This window comes from Lycorma delicatula, chromosome 8 (assembly GCF_047948215.1).
Source record: "Lycorma delicatula isolate Av1 chromosome 8, ASM4794821v1, whole genome shotgun sequence".
In the NCBI taxonomy this organism is placed as follows: domain Eukaryota; kingdom Metazoa; phylum Arthropoda; class Insecta; order Hemiptera; family Fulgoridae; genus Lycorma; species Lycorma delicatula.
The window spans coordinates 128,606,509-128,625,233 of NC_134462.1; the positions used below are offsets into that span (position 1 = coordinate 128,606,509).

Sequence of the window (18,725 nt, forward strand, 5' to 3'; positions counted from 1 at the left end):
GCAGCAGCCCATCGTCGGCATAAGCCACGACGCGACAGCAACCAGGCAAGCGCAACCGCATGAGAGAGTCAAACTCGATGGTCCAGACGAGTGGACCTAATACACTGCCCTGCGGACATCCTTTAGACAGGGTCTTTCCTACCTGCGAACTGCCGTCACGAAGGACGACAGTTCTGTCGCTGAAATAACTCGAGAGAGTCCTAATTTCTTCCTGCGTGCAACCACGCTTCTGCAATTGGAACAAGGCAGAGGGCCACCACAAGTTATTAAATGCCCCGGATATGTCCAAAAAGACACCGAGTATGGCATACTTGCACTCGCTGCCCGAAGCCAGATTTAGGACCCTAATAATCGCATCCTCTGTGCTCTTACCGGGTCTAAAGCCATACTGGTCGTCCATCAGCATATGATTTAAAGTGAGCTTACTATTAATGCGGAGGTAAAGAACCTTTTCGAAAAGTTTTCCAACAACTGGTAGGAGCGTCAGAGGACGGTAAGAAGAACTAACGGTGGGGTCCTTGTCGCCACCCTTGAACAACAACTTCACAATTCCTCGCTTCCAACAAGCCGGGAAATACCCGGCAAACAAACACCTATTGAATACCCTAGTCAACGGGCCAAGTATTACGGGCAGGGTGCGAACAAGGAGCTCCACCGTGATACCATCATATCATTCCTTGTCGTAGCGTCTGATTTAAAGGGACAGGTTGGACGCGAAAAGAATGGACACTGCGCGGATGGCAGACACGGCTTTGGCATTAAGAACGATGACAGAAACCGGATCCTTGACTATACTGATGCGCACGAATACAGCCTAGTCAACGCTGCTTCCAAAAGCGCGACTCGCAACGAGCAATTTATTACAGCAGGATGGCTTGCGATGACGCAAATTGACTTCATGCTGATTTCGGCGATGACCGAAAGGACTTAGTCGATGCCAAATTTATACCATTTGCAGAAGTTGACGCGCAACAGAAGCCTAATCTGCGCATTCCGCCAACGAATTGTCAATTTTCTTGATTAATCTTCGATTTCCATACTTTTCCTAATATGACGAATGTTGTATATAATTTAATGTAGCTTAATATTCAAATAAAACGTTTGGAAAGGAACAAAAATAGTATTTAACCCGATAGTTAATGCATCCTGTGGCCATTCTTTCTTTGACTTTATCATTGAGCTTCCTGCTTTGTGGTATTTTTATATACTATTACCACATTTTGAATCTATTTATATTCTACAGCATTTTGATAAAAGATTCCAGTTTCCACCTGCCTATATTATTCGCTGTATAATTTATATTTAAATTTTAGTGTTGACGTATTATAACCAAATCGTATCAGAATAAGCGATTCGTAATAGTTTTAAATCCATTGAGAATTGAAAATTCTGAAATATTGCTCGACCAAATTAACTTTCAATTTGAACGGAATGGATTACCGCCGTTGGTATTACATGTTCACCAGTATTAATTAAATCTACCGTAGCCATCATTACGTATAATTATTATTATATGCTATTTAAATATAAAAGGCATCAATAATTAAAAACACAAATTGTGTGTATAAATAAATTATGGTAAATTAATTTTTTTTTTAATATATTGATATTACTGTTTAAAATACATTTCATCAGCCTATTTTACAAAAATAATCGAATGTATTATAAATAGTCTGTATTACTCTTTTTAATACAGTAACACTACGATATGGATTTACAACCAAATATTTTCAAAACTTTCAGGTTTTAGTAAAAAAATCCGGCAGAGGGTTGCATAACTTTCTCTTTGCTTTGAACTTTCTTCTCGATAACAATTACAACTACAATCGGCTCTCTTGCGAAGCCATAAGTAAGTTTCCTGACAAAAGCACGTGATAAAGGAGTTGTTAAGGTACCTCCAGAATAAATAATACACAATAAATAGTTGCAAGTAAAACTTAAAGTCGAATATGAAATTTCAAGCTCAGTCATAAATCACAAACTATTAATTTCAGCACCATATAGTCCACAAAACAAACATTAATAAAAAATATAAATAAAGAGAAGTAACAAGAAATTAGATACGACACCACTAAACGTGACGGTGTTAGATTCCAAACTGTTACGCAGACCCAAGTCGACTGTACGGACAAATAAAACTTAACACTTAATAAGAATTAATTTACAGATCGAAACAAAACAAAATATAACAAAAATAATTTTTAGGTAGAATACACAAACACAAGCTATCTCAAAGAACAGCTGACTGTCTTGACAGATTTAAATATTAGTTACTAAATTATGATATATTTAAAGTACAGATACACACATAGACGATACCTATAGCGTAGTGGTAGAGTCTCGATCTTTCATCCGAGGGGCCCCGGGTTCGAATCTTGGTCAGAAATGGTGTTTTTCATGCGCTACAAAGTTCCTTTTCCATACTCATACGGTAGACGCTTCTGTGGTAAATTAGTGAATTGTTAATTCATAAAAAAAAAGGTCAGTAAATAAAATATGGATACGATTTGGGACCTCCCCCTCTAGATAAAATGACGTTAGTTCGTTCTTTAAGCGTCCTGATTTTTAAAGCATTTAATACCAGTAGATGATTATAAACAGAAAAAATTTACCACTAGATTTACATAAAAGTATGCTAGCCCAATACGCAAAATCTTGCTTGAAGTTTTCGAGTGGGTTGAGTACTAATGCTAATATGTGCGTTTCAATTAATTAGTGTATAATTGAAAATTACCGACACAATTATATTTTGCACTCTACCATCATATAATTTCCACACTATATATATTTTTATTTTTTCCATAAAACGAATTTATAATAAAACATCATATTTATAAAACTTTATAAAACTTCATTAGGTAATATATTCCGAGATGGTTTCAATCCTGTTTTAGATCTACATTGTTTAAATATACCCAAAAATATACGTTAAAACTTCGTAATAATTCATAACTTTCAAAAATTAGGAGGTAAATACTTAAATTACGTTAGTTGTATATCAAAATATATTTTTAGGTCAAATCCCTTGCTAATCTTCGTTTCTATTTTCTGTAATTCTTCCTCACGTTCCTTCTCCAGTAGCTTCTGGTGGAGCACTCTTCTAACCCACTGAGTCCAATCCTCATCGGACGAGAGCATCGACTGCATGACTCTTTCCGGCGAGTAATAAATATCTAAAAATAAATATATTCTTGAAAGACATTGTTAGTTTTTCTTTTTATATAAAGATTTACTACAGTGGGAATTAACACAACCGTCTAAAGAAAATTCACTGATCGCCTTCATTCGTCTACGTAAAACCACATCCTGCAGCATTCTTGTATAACACAACCCCACATACTTTACATTTTGTATACTCGCCCAGTAAAGTAATCTTCAATTTCAACTAAATGAATCCAGGTAAATGTGCAAAAGATAAAGACCCGTAGATTATTCTTAACTTCAATTCGATGGAACGTATTTATCTCAAATAGAACCGGCTTCATTCTCATACTACATAAAGATAATTCCTTCAACCCAAAAAAAGTATGACATATACTTTCATAAGCTATTCTACGCGTGAAAATAAAGAAAAAAATTCATATAAACGTGTCCTAAAATACTTCGTTTGCGATAGTGAAAAACTTCCCTCGGATTTGAGTTACTACGGTGAAAAAAGGTGTACTGAAATTTTTAGGACGTTTTTATTAAGTAGCAAAATGAATGATTTATTACAGTTTCTGACCTGAAAAATCGAATAAAGTAGATTCCAACAAAATCCGTAGACAGACCTTTCTTTTTTCCTGTTTAGCCTCTGGGAATCACCGTCAGGTATTACTTCCGAGGATGAATGAGGATGATGTGTATGAGTGTAGTCTTATACAATCTCAGGTCTACCATTCCTGAGATGTGTGGTTAATTTAAACCCAACTACCAAAGAACACCGGTATCCACGATCAAGTACTCAAATCCGTATAAAAGTAACTGCCTATACTTCAATTTGAACGTTGGAACTCTCGACTTCCAAATCAGCTGATTTGCGAAGATGCGTTCACCACTAGACCAACCCGGTGGGTTTCGTAGACAGACCTTTTTCGTTTTCCTCTTTAGCCACCGGTAATTACCGTTCAGATAATACTTCAGAGGATGAATGAAAATGATATGTATGAGTGTAAATGAAGTGATGGTCTTGTACATTCTCAGTTCGACCGTTCCTGAGATGTGTGGTTAATTGAAACCCAACCACCAAAGAACACCGGTATCCATGATCTAGTATTCAAATCCATGTAAAAATTACTGGCTTTAGTAGGACTTGAACGCTGTAACTCTCGACTTCCAAATCAGCTGATTTAGGAAGACGCGTTAACCACTAGACCAACCCGGTGGGTTTTTAAATACAACCTGGATTTGTGTATTTTCTGCATCCATACTTCTTGCATTGTATACATTATTTATTTTATTATCTCTACAGCATTGAAAAATACTCTGAAAACTTTGTATATGTATCGATTATTTATTTTTAAAATATATATATATTTTTTTTTTGAGAACTTCAAGATATTGGTTGAAACTGCTTTGGAAATCCATCATTCTAATTGCTCTTTTTGTCCTGTTTCCAAACATGTTAAGTGAGCTTTATAAGTGCCTACCCAACATTCGATTCCATATTCAAGACTAGATTTAATAAGAGCATTATATACAAACCAACCGTTTTGTATAGTGACGGTAATGTCGTAACTTGTAAATTTTATTTGAATATACTAATAATTCTTTTCTTAATTTCAATACGTGAGGCTTCCAACTTAATTCAGAACCTATAATTAGACCTAAATCTTAAGTGGAATTAAATTCCTTATACATTCTCATACACAAATAGTGTACGGGGTCCGTAATTTATAATGATATATAATTTCCTTATAAATCGTCTATAATTTTTTACTGTTTTTTTTAATCGCACTTTTACATCATCTATTTATCCTAGCCATATTTTAATCAACCCGTCTCCTGCCCCTTCCATGATATTTTCCAGTCAGTAAGTTCTATTCTGAATTGTGGTTAAGCTTCTTTCCTTGTTTATGTATTTTACTTTGTCAGCCGGTTTTAATCTTTTAGAATCGCCCAGATTTCAAATTTTTCACTTCTTTCTTTTTTCCTTTATCTTTCTGTTCATGTTTCACACCCATACAGAATTTCACACCAAACAAAATTTCAAAAAGAAGCGCTTCACTAGACATTTTCTCAATTCTACCTCCAATTTACGACATGCTTTTACAAATCTTTTGCTAAGAGGGTGCCAAAGTATCAAAGACTTTGTTTTACTTATTCTGTCTTCCTTCTTTAGTGTAAACATTTATTAGCTTATTGTCTCCTACCCTTATTACCTTCCCAACTTTCATTTTCATTCCTTGTTTAGTTGAGTCGATAGCATTTTTAACCTCGAAAAAATTTACTATAGAAAATAAATTATTGAAATAGGTTCGGAAAAATATGTAGAATAAAAGTGGAATAACTATTTAATTTGTTAAGGAAAAATGTTTAATTTTTCGTCAATAGTGACTTTATTTTTAATCGCACGTAAAAATAAAGAGCACCAATAGATTGCTGAGGAAATTTCGAATTAAGAAACCTCCCGAATGCCTTTTTCTATGAGGAAAACTAAGGGCGCTAGCGAATTTTACAATAAGCACCAAAATTGCGGTATAGATATCTTACATAGTAGCGTAACTCGAGGGAGCACAATAAACTCCGTTTCTATTAGAGATAATTAAATTCATTAACGGTACGGTTTGATAAGACCTAAAGCTATAAACTAGTCAAATTTTGGAAGTATTTTTAATTTCTGATTGTCCGAATCTATTGTGAAACTTGATAAAAGACTTAATCAACAAAAAAAATTGCAAAAAATGAAAAAGTCAGTATAGTATTCTGTTCTTGAGGTTACTACCTGTTCATTCCAAAAGGGATATCACTATATCTTTTTATTAACTTCGCACATTTATGTAAAATATGTCATTTATCAATATTTAACCTTAAATTTGATTGATTTTGCAATGGAAAAAACGTTTTTTTGCTGTTTATGGAAAAAACGTTGTTTTTAGACAAATTAAAAAACGGCGAAACTAAACATTTTTCCTTAATTTGTTAATAAACAAATTAAATAGTTATTCGCTCATGTCCGCTAGGGCACATTTTTATTCTACATACTTCTTCGAATCCATTCCAGTAATTTATTTTGCTGTAGTGAATTTTTTCGAGGTTAAGACCTTTATGAGTCTCTGTTGACTCGGCTAATTCTGACATAGTATCTTATAATTTTGACGTTTGTTGAATATCCTGTGTCATCTTCTAAAAATACCGTGGTATTTTGGAAGCTTAAATAGATTTTTTCTTCCTATACTAACTTCATTATCATCTTCTACATTAATTTTGATCGTATCATTATCATACATGTAACCCTGCATTATTCTTCTTTCTAGATATATATTATTTTTTTTAGCTATTTTTTTAATTTCATTAATTATCTATTTCACAATAAATATTTTTGTAAAATCTATTACTCTACAACAAAATAAAAAGTGAGAAATTAAAAAAAAAACGTTAAAATTAACCCGGCGGGTTGGTCTAGTGGTGAACGCGTATTCCCAAATCAGCTGATTTCGAAGCTGAGAGTTCCAACGTTCAAGTCCTAGTAAAGGCAGTTACTTTTATACGGATTCGAATACTAGATCGTGGATACCGGTGTTCTTTGGTGGTTGGGTTTCAATTAACCACACATCTCAGGAACGGTTGAACTTGAGACTGTACAGGACTATACTTCATTTACACTCATACATATCATCCTCATTCATCCTCTGAAGTAATACCTGAACGGTAATTCCCGGAGGCTAAACAGGAAAAAGAAAGAAAAGTTAAAATTAGTTGTTTTGATCGTAAAACGTTAAAAAAATTCAAAAGACATAATGAAATGTATTTTTTTAGCTCTGTCTTAAACGTATAGATTAACTTATAAGAAAAATTCTGTTATTACGTTATAAGTAGGTGAATATGAGTACTTAAATGTTACTATGATGTAATATATTATTATCGAATGTACGTCGTAATTCTGTAATTACTTATGACATAAAAAGGTTGCAAGCGGTTGCTAGTAATTATTTTAACCATAAAGTAGTCGACTGAGTCAGGTTATTATGATCAGTTGTACACAAGGTATAATTGTACAGCGAAGTGAGAGCGGAATAGAGCTGTACGCGGAAGCAGGAAGAATTCTTTGTAATAAAGTAAGAGTGATAACAGTGAAAAATGTCCACCTGTAAAATGTTAATAAACAAACAAAGAATATTTTTACAGCCAGATGTTTAAGTACGTATCTAAATTTAAGTCTTTTTTATTTAAATACCAGTTGACAATATAATTAAAGTTTTAAAATCTCTACACACAATCGCGAATAAGTATAAAAAAAATATACATCATCATTTCTGGTAAATAAAAGCGAAAGCAAATATAAACTAAGAGGGAAAGTTTATGATCCACTGTTATTGACAAAACAGTATAAATACAATAATATTTATAAAGTATAGAAAAAAGGTGTATTTTAACTAATAAAATTATAAATCCATCTCATACTGCGATTAAGTAAAAAAGAATGATTTCCTGTTTAAATAATTGTTAATTTTTCATCCGTTAATTTCTAATATTTATAACAATTTTTAGAAAGTAATATTTCTTTAATAATTCGGTAACAGTGATTAACCAATTACATAATTATATTCCCGGAGCCGTCTCCGAAGTTCAGTTATTTAAACATATTAGGTTCGATTCACGGTTGTATTACATTAATTTAAATAATTATTAAATACTTAATAAATCGCAAATAACTATTTGATAATCAAATAAAAGTTTTCGAAATCACTCAACATAAAAAAGATCAGATGTGGGCACCACATCTTTGTTGTACGCTTATTCATAATTTCTGATATATTTTTTTTTATTGAATTATTTTTATCCTAAAACTTTTTTACAATCAGAGGTTAATCATTTATTTGTAAATAAATGTATTTAAGTTAAAAAAAAGGAAATGAAGATGGATTCGAACCGACGTGCCTTCCCCTTGTAAGATCCAAATATTTCATTAACTAAAATTTCATTTGGCTATAACTCCCGAACTAATGAAAATAAATACCACTTATTCAGTGCATCGTTATAAAGCTCTCAACGATGGCTTATTACTGTAGTTACGAAAAAATCCAAAATGTTCTGGATTTTAGACACTTGTTCCAGTCTATTTTGCATTCAAAAGGGGAGGTGCACAACTAGATGTTATAACAGTCCTAAATCCAAAATTTCAACATCTTACAGCTAATCGTTTTTGAGTTATGCGAGATACATATGTACGTACAGATGTCACGCCGAAACTAGCCAAAACGGATTCAGCGATGGTCAAAATGTATATTTTCGTTGAAATTTGAAATTTTTCGCTATCAATTCTACTTTTTTATGAGCAATATTGTGGGTGGGAGGTTGATCAAATTTTTAAAATATGGATTTTTTAAATAAGGTGCCAGGAAAATATTGCAACTTTTCTGTCAGCTATTTTTATATTAGATTAAGTAATACTATTCATTATACGAGACATCCCTTTTCCATTAGAAAGGGACCGAAAATAAAAAAATACAAAATAAAATTTACAATTATCAACATTTTTTTTTTAAATTATAGAAATGTATTTCTTAACATTTCTATAGAAATGTTAAATAATGATGGGTGAATTTGAAATTTCTGATTAAATTGTAAAATAATTTTTTTTTTGTTTGATTGATGAATTAATTTTCCAAGAGTAGTATGTAAAATCAATGAATGGTTATACGTGAGAATGTGGAAATGGAATTTCTGGTAGCCTATGAAAAATGTCATGCCTGACCGGATTTAAAACCTCTACCACCGAATGAAAGCTCGAGACAGTATCACTCCACCACGCAGAGCGGCATTTTTATAAAAATATTAACATTGTGAATCACTTTTCTTTTTACGTATGCAAATTCATAAAATTATTGAAATTGATCTTTGAGATTCTGAAAAATGAAAAACCGAATTTTAGTTTTTACCTAATTTGACTTGCCTCCTTGTGAAACGCAAAAAAAATTTTGCTTAGATTTGAGCCATTCTTCGAGTAATAACTATTTCAGTAAGGAAAGGTTATTTAAGATATAAAAAACGTTTTGTTAGCTTTCATTTGCTGAATAAGGACACGTTTATTGTAAGTAATAAAATCCCATCTATTACTGCGGACAGAATAAAATATTGATACATGTCATATTTAATTAAAGTCCGTGTTATAAAACAGTGCAGGGAAAAATAATTTTCTGGTTAAAAATATTCGTTTGAGTTTTTGGATATTAATTTTTTTTTTTTTGGATTCGTATAATATTCTGAAAGTCTCCAAAAATGATTTTGATTCTGAGGCCGTAAGCAATTGTATTTCTTATCTGTACAATGATTGTACTTATAAACTTGTTGTTACATACTTGGTATTGATAAAATCAGGACATGCTGTTAACTAGAACCCAACAACTGAATATTGGCCACAGACCGATCGATGAGCCGGAATACTCCTTCTAAATATAACTGATCCGGCCGGCCTCAAACTACCACGGAAAACAAGCGCTTAACTATTAGCACCGCTCTAACAAACTACTTTGCGGTTTGTAAATTATTTACGACGGAAACGTAGGTTAAAGAAGAAAAGAAGGAAGAAGAAGGAAGTTCGGCCCACGATAACACGGAGTGGAATCCGACCTGACTGAATCCAGCGGAGATAACCCGAGTGAAGGAAATTTCCTTATTTTAACTCAGCAATCATCCTTCCCTAAATCTTGCAATTATCAACCGCCAGCACATGCGACTCCCTCCGGAAAGGGAAGAGCATTGCATCCTCCAAATTAGGGCCCCCGAAAGGCGCATTCTTGCTAAGCAGGAAGGCTCTAGCACCGAAAGGACTTCAGGGGGCGGGCAAGGGAATCACGCCGGAAAAACGAAGCTCATACTCTGCTGGTCTCCCATGGTCAGTCCCGGTCAAACAATTGTTTCCCGGTTCGAAGGTCAGAACGCAACAGATAATACTGTCCATAAATAAAAAAAAGTAAGTATAACCGTCACTAAATAAACAATTAACCGCCAGTTAAGAGATATACAGCATCGAGGGTCTTTTGCCCAGGTTCTCTGTTTGTTAGGGAGTTACATAATTCTCTCGTTGTCCTTGCGTTCCGTTCCTCTAACCCACGAGAGTACTGCGGTATGGTAACAATTCTGCAAACCATAGTAACCTACTTTTTTCCTGTTTAGCCTCCGGCAATCACCGTCAGATATTACTTCAGCAGATGATACGTATGAGTGTAAGTGAAGTTTATACAGTACGTCTCAGGTCGACCATTTCTGAGACGTGGTTAATTGAAATCCGAACACCAAAGAACACCGGTATCCAAGATCTAGTATTCAAATCCGTATAAAATTAACTGCCTTTACTAGGATTTGAACTCTCGACTTCGAAATCAGCTGATTTTCGAAGACGCGTTCACCACTAGACCAACCCGGTGGGTTGTAATAACCTACCTAGTGTTCCTTAGCGGGTAGAGAACAGCATTTATGGGATTTAGGTTTTAGTTTTGATTTAAAAATTTACATTTTATGTGCATTATTTTTATATAGTCGATATTTACATAATATAATATTTCTTATATTCGTATAAAATTTAAAATTCTGATTTGTTGTAATTGTTGCTGTGCCCAATTATCGCATAATATTTCTTACTGTGTCTTGGCCGTACTGGCGGGAAGTATTTAATCGCATTTGGATTTAAAAATACCATTTATCCGCGTCGTAATAAAGGGTTTTTTTTTTAGTGTGTGCATTTTTTTCGTTATACATCAAAATTATTATACAGTAATAGTTTTAAAATAAAATCATTTTTAAAGAAAAATCCTAATTCAGATTTTTAACTTAAACTTAAAAAAGTTTATTAACACCAACGAGAAAAGATTAACGATTAGGAACTTAATGAATTTTTTTTTTTGAAATAAAAAATTTAATTATTACCCAAACACTTTTCATTTGTAGTTTAATGGAAAAGTGTTTGGGTAATAATAAAATAAAGCCCATTCTAGAATGCTTTTATTTCTTAGGAAGCGAATTATTAAGTTTCAAACTCATCGGCAAAAGACACCGAGAAAAATATGCATTTTTATTTTTATTACTGTGCATAAATGCACAGTAATAAATTCTCAGTAATATAATTCTGTACATACAGAATTAGCCTTTAAATTATTTTATTTATCTAGATATCTCTGGATTTTTGGAATCTAATATCATGAAAAAAACTCCAATTTTGAATGACTTGGACCTAAAGTTTTGGAGCAGCTAATTTTTTATAAGTTCTTATTATTTTTACTTCCTTATACGAAATGAAGAAAAAATTGTGATCTCGAAAAATTTCGGTTTTCAGATTTCAATGGAAATATACATTTTGACCATCCCTGAATCCATTTTGAGTAGTTTCGGCGTGACGTCTGTATCTCGCACAACTAAAAACCGATTAGCGTTAGGATGTTGAAATTTTGATTTAGGACTGTTGTAACATCTAGTTGTGCACCACCCCTTTTGATTGCAATTGATTGGATCAAAAGTGTGCAAAAAAACCCAAAAAAGTTGAATTTTGCTTAACTGCGGTAATAAGCCTTCATTGAGAGTGAAGGCTTTTCAATGACATGTCATAAGTGGTACTTATTTTCATTGGTTCTAGAGTTATAGCCAAATAAAAGTTTAATTAATAAAATATTTGGATCTTTCAAGGGGAAGGCAAATCGGTTCAAATCCGACTTCATCTCCCTTTTTAAACTTTTTTTTAAATTTATATATATTGATTTATTAATAATTATACAAAAATTGTATAAAATTAAAAAAAAAAGGAATATGTAATTTAATAGTTGGTCAAGGAAGTCGTGGTTTTTACGTCAGATTTTTTTTAGTATAATACAATTATACCTATTTTGAAATCAAATTTTGGAGTAATAGTTTTTTCACTCAAAAATCAGATGAAGAAAATAAAAATGTCTGTTTATACAAAATAAAATGACAAATGATGGTCATTTAGCGACCCAAAATGTAAAAATATTTTCGTTAGTAGTCAACAAGTAATGTAACATTGTTTCTTTTTGGGTTAGTATTTTATTGTTTTTGCATTGAGGTAATTCAACTTTTCTGGTGTAATCCTACTTTCGTTGCCTAAGACATCAGAATGACCTAGGAGACAAAGGAAAATACACTTAGGAAACAGATGAGTAATGTATTTTTAGTTTGTTGGAACTAAAAAAAAATATAACAAATGTTGTTGATTTTCGAATATTTATTTTTTCACATGAAGAAATGGTTTTCAGAATTTTCAACAGTGACCATTCCTAACTAAAATCGCTATTTACAAAATGGCAGGTAATGAAAAGTCAAAATATAAGAATATTTAAATTGAAAAAAGAAATACAGCATACTTTTTTTTTGCTGCGAAATAATGTTATAATGAATATATATATATATATATATATAATGAAAATACTTCAAGTGTAATCCTTTTTTATTGATAAATACTCTCCTGTTATTGAGATACAAGAGGAACCAAAATTGAAAAACATGCAAGAAATCAAATTTTTATTTATAATTTTTTTTGCTTTCAAATTAGAAAACTGAAGAATAAATAACTAATCCACAACCACGAAATTCCTAAATATATAAACAATTAATGAAGTTTATCAGTTTCATCTAGTTTCACAGATATAATAAAAATAATAATATAAGTATTTATAATTACATACACTGTTGCTAAGTTATTGAATAAATCTTAAAATTATAGCTTATAACTTTAATAAGAAAACTTTATTGAAAAATTAGGTTCATTATCATATTTTCTTAATTTTTTTTTTTTTTAGAAATTTAATTGTGTTTATTGGACAGAAATATTTTACAAGTACATATTTGTCGCTCTTTTCTGTTTGCAAGATACTAGCCGGTCCGTCTAGCCAGAATTTGGATCCTCGGGGACCAGGCGAACCCCAGTACCAACTCAGAGACTCCTCGGGGTCTCCCGGAGCCTATCCTAGAGCCGCAACCTCGCTTCGCTCGCCATTCCCGTCTACCCAGAGAGCTTCGCCACCTCCTCAGTGATCGTTATCCTGATGGTTTTGAAAATAATACTGATAAATAACAATTTAAGTATTCAGGATTTACAGAAACCTGAAAAAGAAAAAAAATTACAAAGTATAGAATAATAGTAACTATGGTAAAACTAAAGTACACACACCTTTGACGACGAAAAATTCATAACTTATTCCATCGCCACGGTGGCAAAAATATAATAATGAAGTAAAAGGATTAACCTATTTCTTCCTTAATGAATATCTTTAATTCACAACTTCTTTAATCCTTGGGGTTAAAGAAATAATGAAATTTTTAATATCTTAACCTTAAAAGGAGCTAGGACCTCCGTCGATGGCTTAAATATTTCCCAGGATCAACACGAATATATCCTGAAAATTTGAAAGTAATCGATCGGTTGGTTCTCGCGTGAGCGATAACAAACAAACTTTATATATATATATATATATACACATACATATTTCCGAATAACTGATTTGTTAGATTGAGAGTGTACCTAATACATTCAAAAGTTAGCCTTCAACCTACTAACAAACACCCGGCTTGAATTTTGAAAATCGGACGATTGTTTGCAAAAATATTATAAGAGTACCATTGCACCTTCCAGAACAGTGCCCCAGGGGTATCCCGTTTGTTACTAGTTGATGGTGATGATCGATCTAGCCTCCCACCAGGTGCTTGCATACCTCACAGCTCTAGCCTCGCACACAATCCCCACCATAAGCCCTATTATTGTTAAACGGAAACTTTTAAAAAAAATATTATTTTATTTAACGTAGATTTAATTCTATTATTTGTTTTTATGTTATTCATTTGAATCGTTCAGTTCAAACCGGCTCACACAGTGATGGAGATTCACAGTTGATTAATTCAATCCATTAAAGTTTGTGCTTCAACCGGCAAATCTCCACTACTACATATATATTTTTTCGAGATGAAATACATCAAAAACCTTTCCCAGTTATTACAAGATGGGTAAAAATTTGGTAGCGGTTTATCGAGAATTTTTTTTTTTTTTTGTTTATCCCCATCAAACAAAAACCTCCTTTATATCATAATATAGATTTCCATACTTTTCTAATACTACGTACATGAAAAGAACATTAATTCTTAATAAACTAAATACTTCCGAAAGGTTTTACCGCTTGTAACATCAAAGAAAGTGTTAAAGTGCTTTCCTGTAAGTAATAATTATCGATATTATTAACATTTACTTGAAAAATATTTTGTCATTATTATTCTAACGTATTTTTAGAATGCAAATTACGGTACAAAGTTAAAAATTAATGACATAAGTACAAAATTTAGCAGCTCCAAGCTGGAATTTTGACTGTATAGAAATATCAGAAATAACCCACCGGGTTGGTCTAGTGGTGAACGCGTCTTCATCAATCAGCTGATTTCGAAGTCTATTGTTGTGAGGTTCAAATCCTAGTAAAGGCAGTTACTTTAATACGGATTTGAATACTAGATCGTGGATACCGGTGTTCTTTGGTGGTTGGGTTTCAATTAATTACACATCTTAGAAACGGTCGACCTGAGACTGTACAAGACTACATTTGATTTACATTCATACATATCATCCTCTGAAGTAATACCTGACGGTGATTCCTGGAGGCTAAACAGGAAAAAATCAGGAATTGTAATTTTAAAAGTTACACCAATATCTTAACATGAACTTATAGATAAATCATTTTTTACAACATTGGGAAGCCACCTAATCTCCAAGAATAAAGTGAGTAAGAGTAAGTGAGTTATCATTTTACGTAAATGAAGTTGGAGGTTCAAATTTATCATTTGCTGCTGAAGTGCTATGACCAGAAGACCCAGACAAAGAACATTAAATGTATCACAACCACTGTTGATCAAAGTTTTAGTCTGACGAGTTGTAGTACCACTGGGAGATAAAAAGATTTTCAGTGAAGGCTGAGAATTTCTGTGAACTGTGCAAAGTCACTGCCTTAGGCCAATATTTCTCAGAGCAAAATGTTTTTTAAACATATCACAAAAAGCATGTTATACGTCTCTACCTCTTCTCATCCGCCTGAATTCTGGATCTAAGTTTACATCTAATTTCTGGTTATTAAACATAGTTTTTTAGATTCCATTTAAAAGCAATTAATTACCTAAAATACAAAAAAAAAGTTCACGGTGCTTTGAGAAAAAATTCCAAGAAAACAGTTAACCTTTAAATTTTTCAATGGAAACATTTTATTAAAATTTTACCATTAAAAAAATTAACAGGAATTTGGAATAATCCTTACAGGAATATTTAATACAGGAATGTTTAAGTAATAACAAGACATGTTAATAGCTGATTGATGCACATAGTTGTAATGTAATTCCTGGACGATGGGATCGCCTCTTCGATGCCGGGAAATTATATAAAGTATATTTTGGAATTACTTAAAAAATACTTAATAACCTAATCTTAATTCGGTAACAAAAATGTAATTCTATGAGTTTTGCAATTTTTCCCGATTTTTTGTAAAAATTCCTGACTAAGTTTATATTTCCTGAATTTTACTGCCTGTGGAAACCAAGTTTTTGGACAGTAATAGAGAGAGACGCGTAGATTAAAATAAAGGTTTGAATAAATAAAAGATAATCGAGGATGTTGTAGAATATGATAATAAAAGATTAGCGCAGAACAGAAGGAATTTCGAATATCATCAAACCAGTATAATTGATGACTCAAAAAAATATCGATCCATCAATATTTTAATGGTTAGTGGTTTAGAATTGAAAAAACAATTGTACGGATGGAATTTTTCAACCGCAATCACAAAGAATGAATAACATTTATTTGCGATAATTTTCGTAACGTTTTACTGGTTATAATTTTATTTAAAAGTTGATAAAAAATGAATTAGATCATCGGAAAAAAAAGCTCCACATTATCACAACGGAATCGTTATTTTATTTATAATCTCTATGTAAATTTGAGTCAAAATTTATTTTACGGTTTTTTTTTGTAAAATAATGAAATTAAATTAAATGAATTAGTAAAAAATTTAAAGGTGAATTTAAATTAAAGAAACGATTGAAAAGTAGACTAGAATAACATATTTCAAGCAGTAGACGATTAATTTATCTGTTTAAAAACCCGCCTTTTTTAACATTACTATTATTAACATGAACCGGTCGTTGAATAATTGTCTCAACGATAACAAAATTCTGGGAATCACGTTGCCATGTTAAAAATGGCACCCACGCAAACGCATCGTAGTTATCGCGTTGAGAATTTTGTTAATTGCCCGCTATACATACAGCCTGCTGTTTATTCGGCCTTGATAACATGTGCTCATTTTCAGAGAACGTAGTAAGGTTATGACATTGGCATTTTTTTTAATTTTATGCTATTACGCAACAAAATAAATATTGTTTACAAGAAGAAAACATTCAAATATTTTATAATACTAAATTACTTTTCTGTTTATAAATAATTAGTAGAAATTATCCGTTGTTCAAAAATTATATTTTCCTGATATTTCAAACTAAAATTAAATACCTACTACACTAATACAAAAAATTAAAGGGACACCTTTATTTTATGATAAAAAATTATTGTATTCAAACTACTTCAACTGGAACCGAGAAGCTTAGAGACGAATAAAAAAAAATGAAAGATTGAAAATTCAACTTTTTGAAAATATACTTCAGATTTAAAAAATCATCAAATTAAAAAAACAAATCAGCGAGAAGAAAGGTTTTAAAAATTTGAAAGTTTTTCTTCGTGTTTAATGGAGCGCATGGGGGTGGGGGGAACGAAATTTTTTCAGTAAACTGCATTAAAATCGTTTAAAAGAGTAAGACTTTACCTTTAATTTCATTTTTTGTATGTCTTTCTACGATTTTTCTGAATCGAAATATTCCACTTTAAAGAGAAAAGGCCAATTTTGTCTTTATAGCTGCATATCTCCCAATCTAAGCAACATCTTGATGCAAATAAATACGGAAATTAAAGGGTTTTGGTCTAGCTTTAATAAGAAATTGTGAGGTCATTAATGCAGCGTTGCAGTTTTTGGCTTTTGTTAATTCTGTATCGAGACTGCAACATGTATAACTCGCTCACAGCTTAAGCGAAGATGAATTGAATATGCTATCACGATTGTTGTTAACTATATAGATACAATCATAATTTTTTGAAAGCAATTTTAATAGAAATACTTTCATATATGATTAAATATGCGTTTTAATTGCTCTCATTTAAAATATAAGTTTCAACTCGGAAAAGGATACGCCACGTTGAAAAACAATAAACAGTAATTGCAATTATTATTTTTAACAGACGGTAAGTTTAAAAATTTTGGGGGGCGCTAGAAAATGTTTGATTCTCGATGTGGGCGGTGGGTGAAAAGGTTTGAGTGTCAATGCTCTAGTACCAGCTTCTATGAAAATTGAATTAATCTTTATTCATATAAATTTTTCCTTAACGACTGTAGAGTTCAAACAATAAATTGTTCTCGCAGAACAGGATAGGTTAATTTGACACTTTACACGATGTATATAGCTATAATATACTAATACGGTCGGCTTATGATGAAGGGTGAATATGTAGATGAAGAAGAAACGGCACCATTTACGGTTTATCTATATTTGGCACGGTTAAAATTTTGGGACATTTGGTCTAGTGTCAGGGCCTCAACAACTATTACGGATTACGACCCGTGAAATTCAGATTATCCTTTTAAAATTTTTCTTAAAATTGTATCTTCAAAGAATAACTGTTCCGATCAGAGTGAGTAAAATAAATTCATTATTCACTTCTAATTCTACCTGATTTAATCTGTTTCTCCAAATCAATGTCACCAAAATACATTCCAAACGAATTATAAAGAAGATATATTTTAAAAATTACTGGAATGCCGAAAAAAAAAAATTCTCTTTAATACAGGACTAGCTGCAGGGCGTGCCTATGGCACGCCTTCACAACTAGATCCTCCGGGCAGGTTGCCCTGGCGGGCAGCATCTCAGAATGGGATTATTAGGTTCCAAAATTGATTACCTTTTGGTTTAAAAATATTTTTTTTTTAATCATGGAAACTGATATAACGAAAGTTAGAGTAGAAATTTATCTCGAAATTGATACTACGAATTGGGATTTTCCGCTAATGTTCAGTACATTCCGGCCTCTATTTTTTAGTTATAGTTCATTATTTTATGAAGAAAAACAATCACATAAATGAATAAAAATTTGTAAAAAAAAAATTGTTAAAACACCATTCTTAAATTAAACGTACTAAAACGTAAAAAATAATTTTAGTACGGTTTGTCACAATGGATTTAACAACTAGCTTTGATGATGATATGTAAGATTATGTGAAAGTCATACCTTCAAGTTAAAAATTTGATGTTTTGCCAAATTTTTGTTATGCGTGTTTGCACACCACTCTAGGCCATTCATCACGCATAAAAAAAAATTAATTTTTAATTTGAAGCTATGACTTTCACAATCTTACATATCACCATCAAAGCTTGTCAAATCCATTCCGAGATACCGTCCTAAAATTATTTTAGTGCGTTTAATTTAAGAATGATGTTTTAACAAT

General features: G+C 32.0%; 1 long non-coding RNA gene across 1 annotated transcript in view; it reads right to left on the reverse strand.

Moving 5' to 3' along the window:
• Window positions 1-12,454: 12,454 nt before the first annotated feature.
• LOC142328842 (uncharacterized) overlaps window positions 12,455-18,725 on the reverse strand; it is a 61,253-nt gene continuing 54,982 nt past the window's right edge. The window contains exon 3 of the long non-coding RNA XR_012757371.1: window positions 12,455-13,251. This is a non-coding gene — a long non-coding RNA (uncharacterized LOC142328842). The remainder of the gene's footprint in view (window positions 13,252-18,725) is intronic.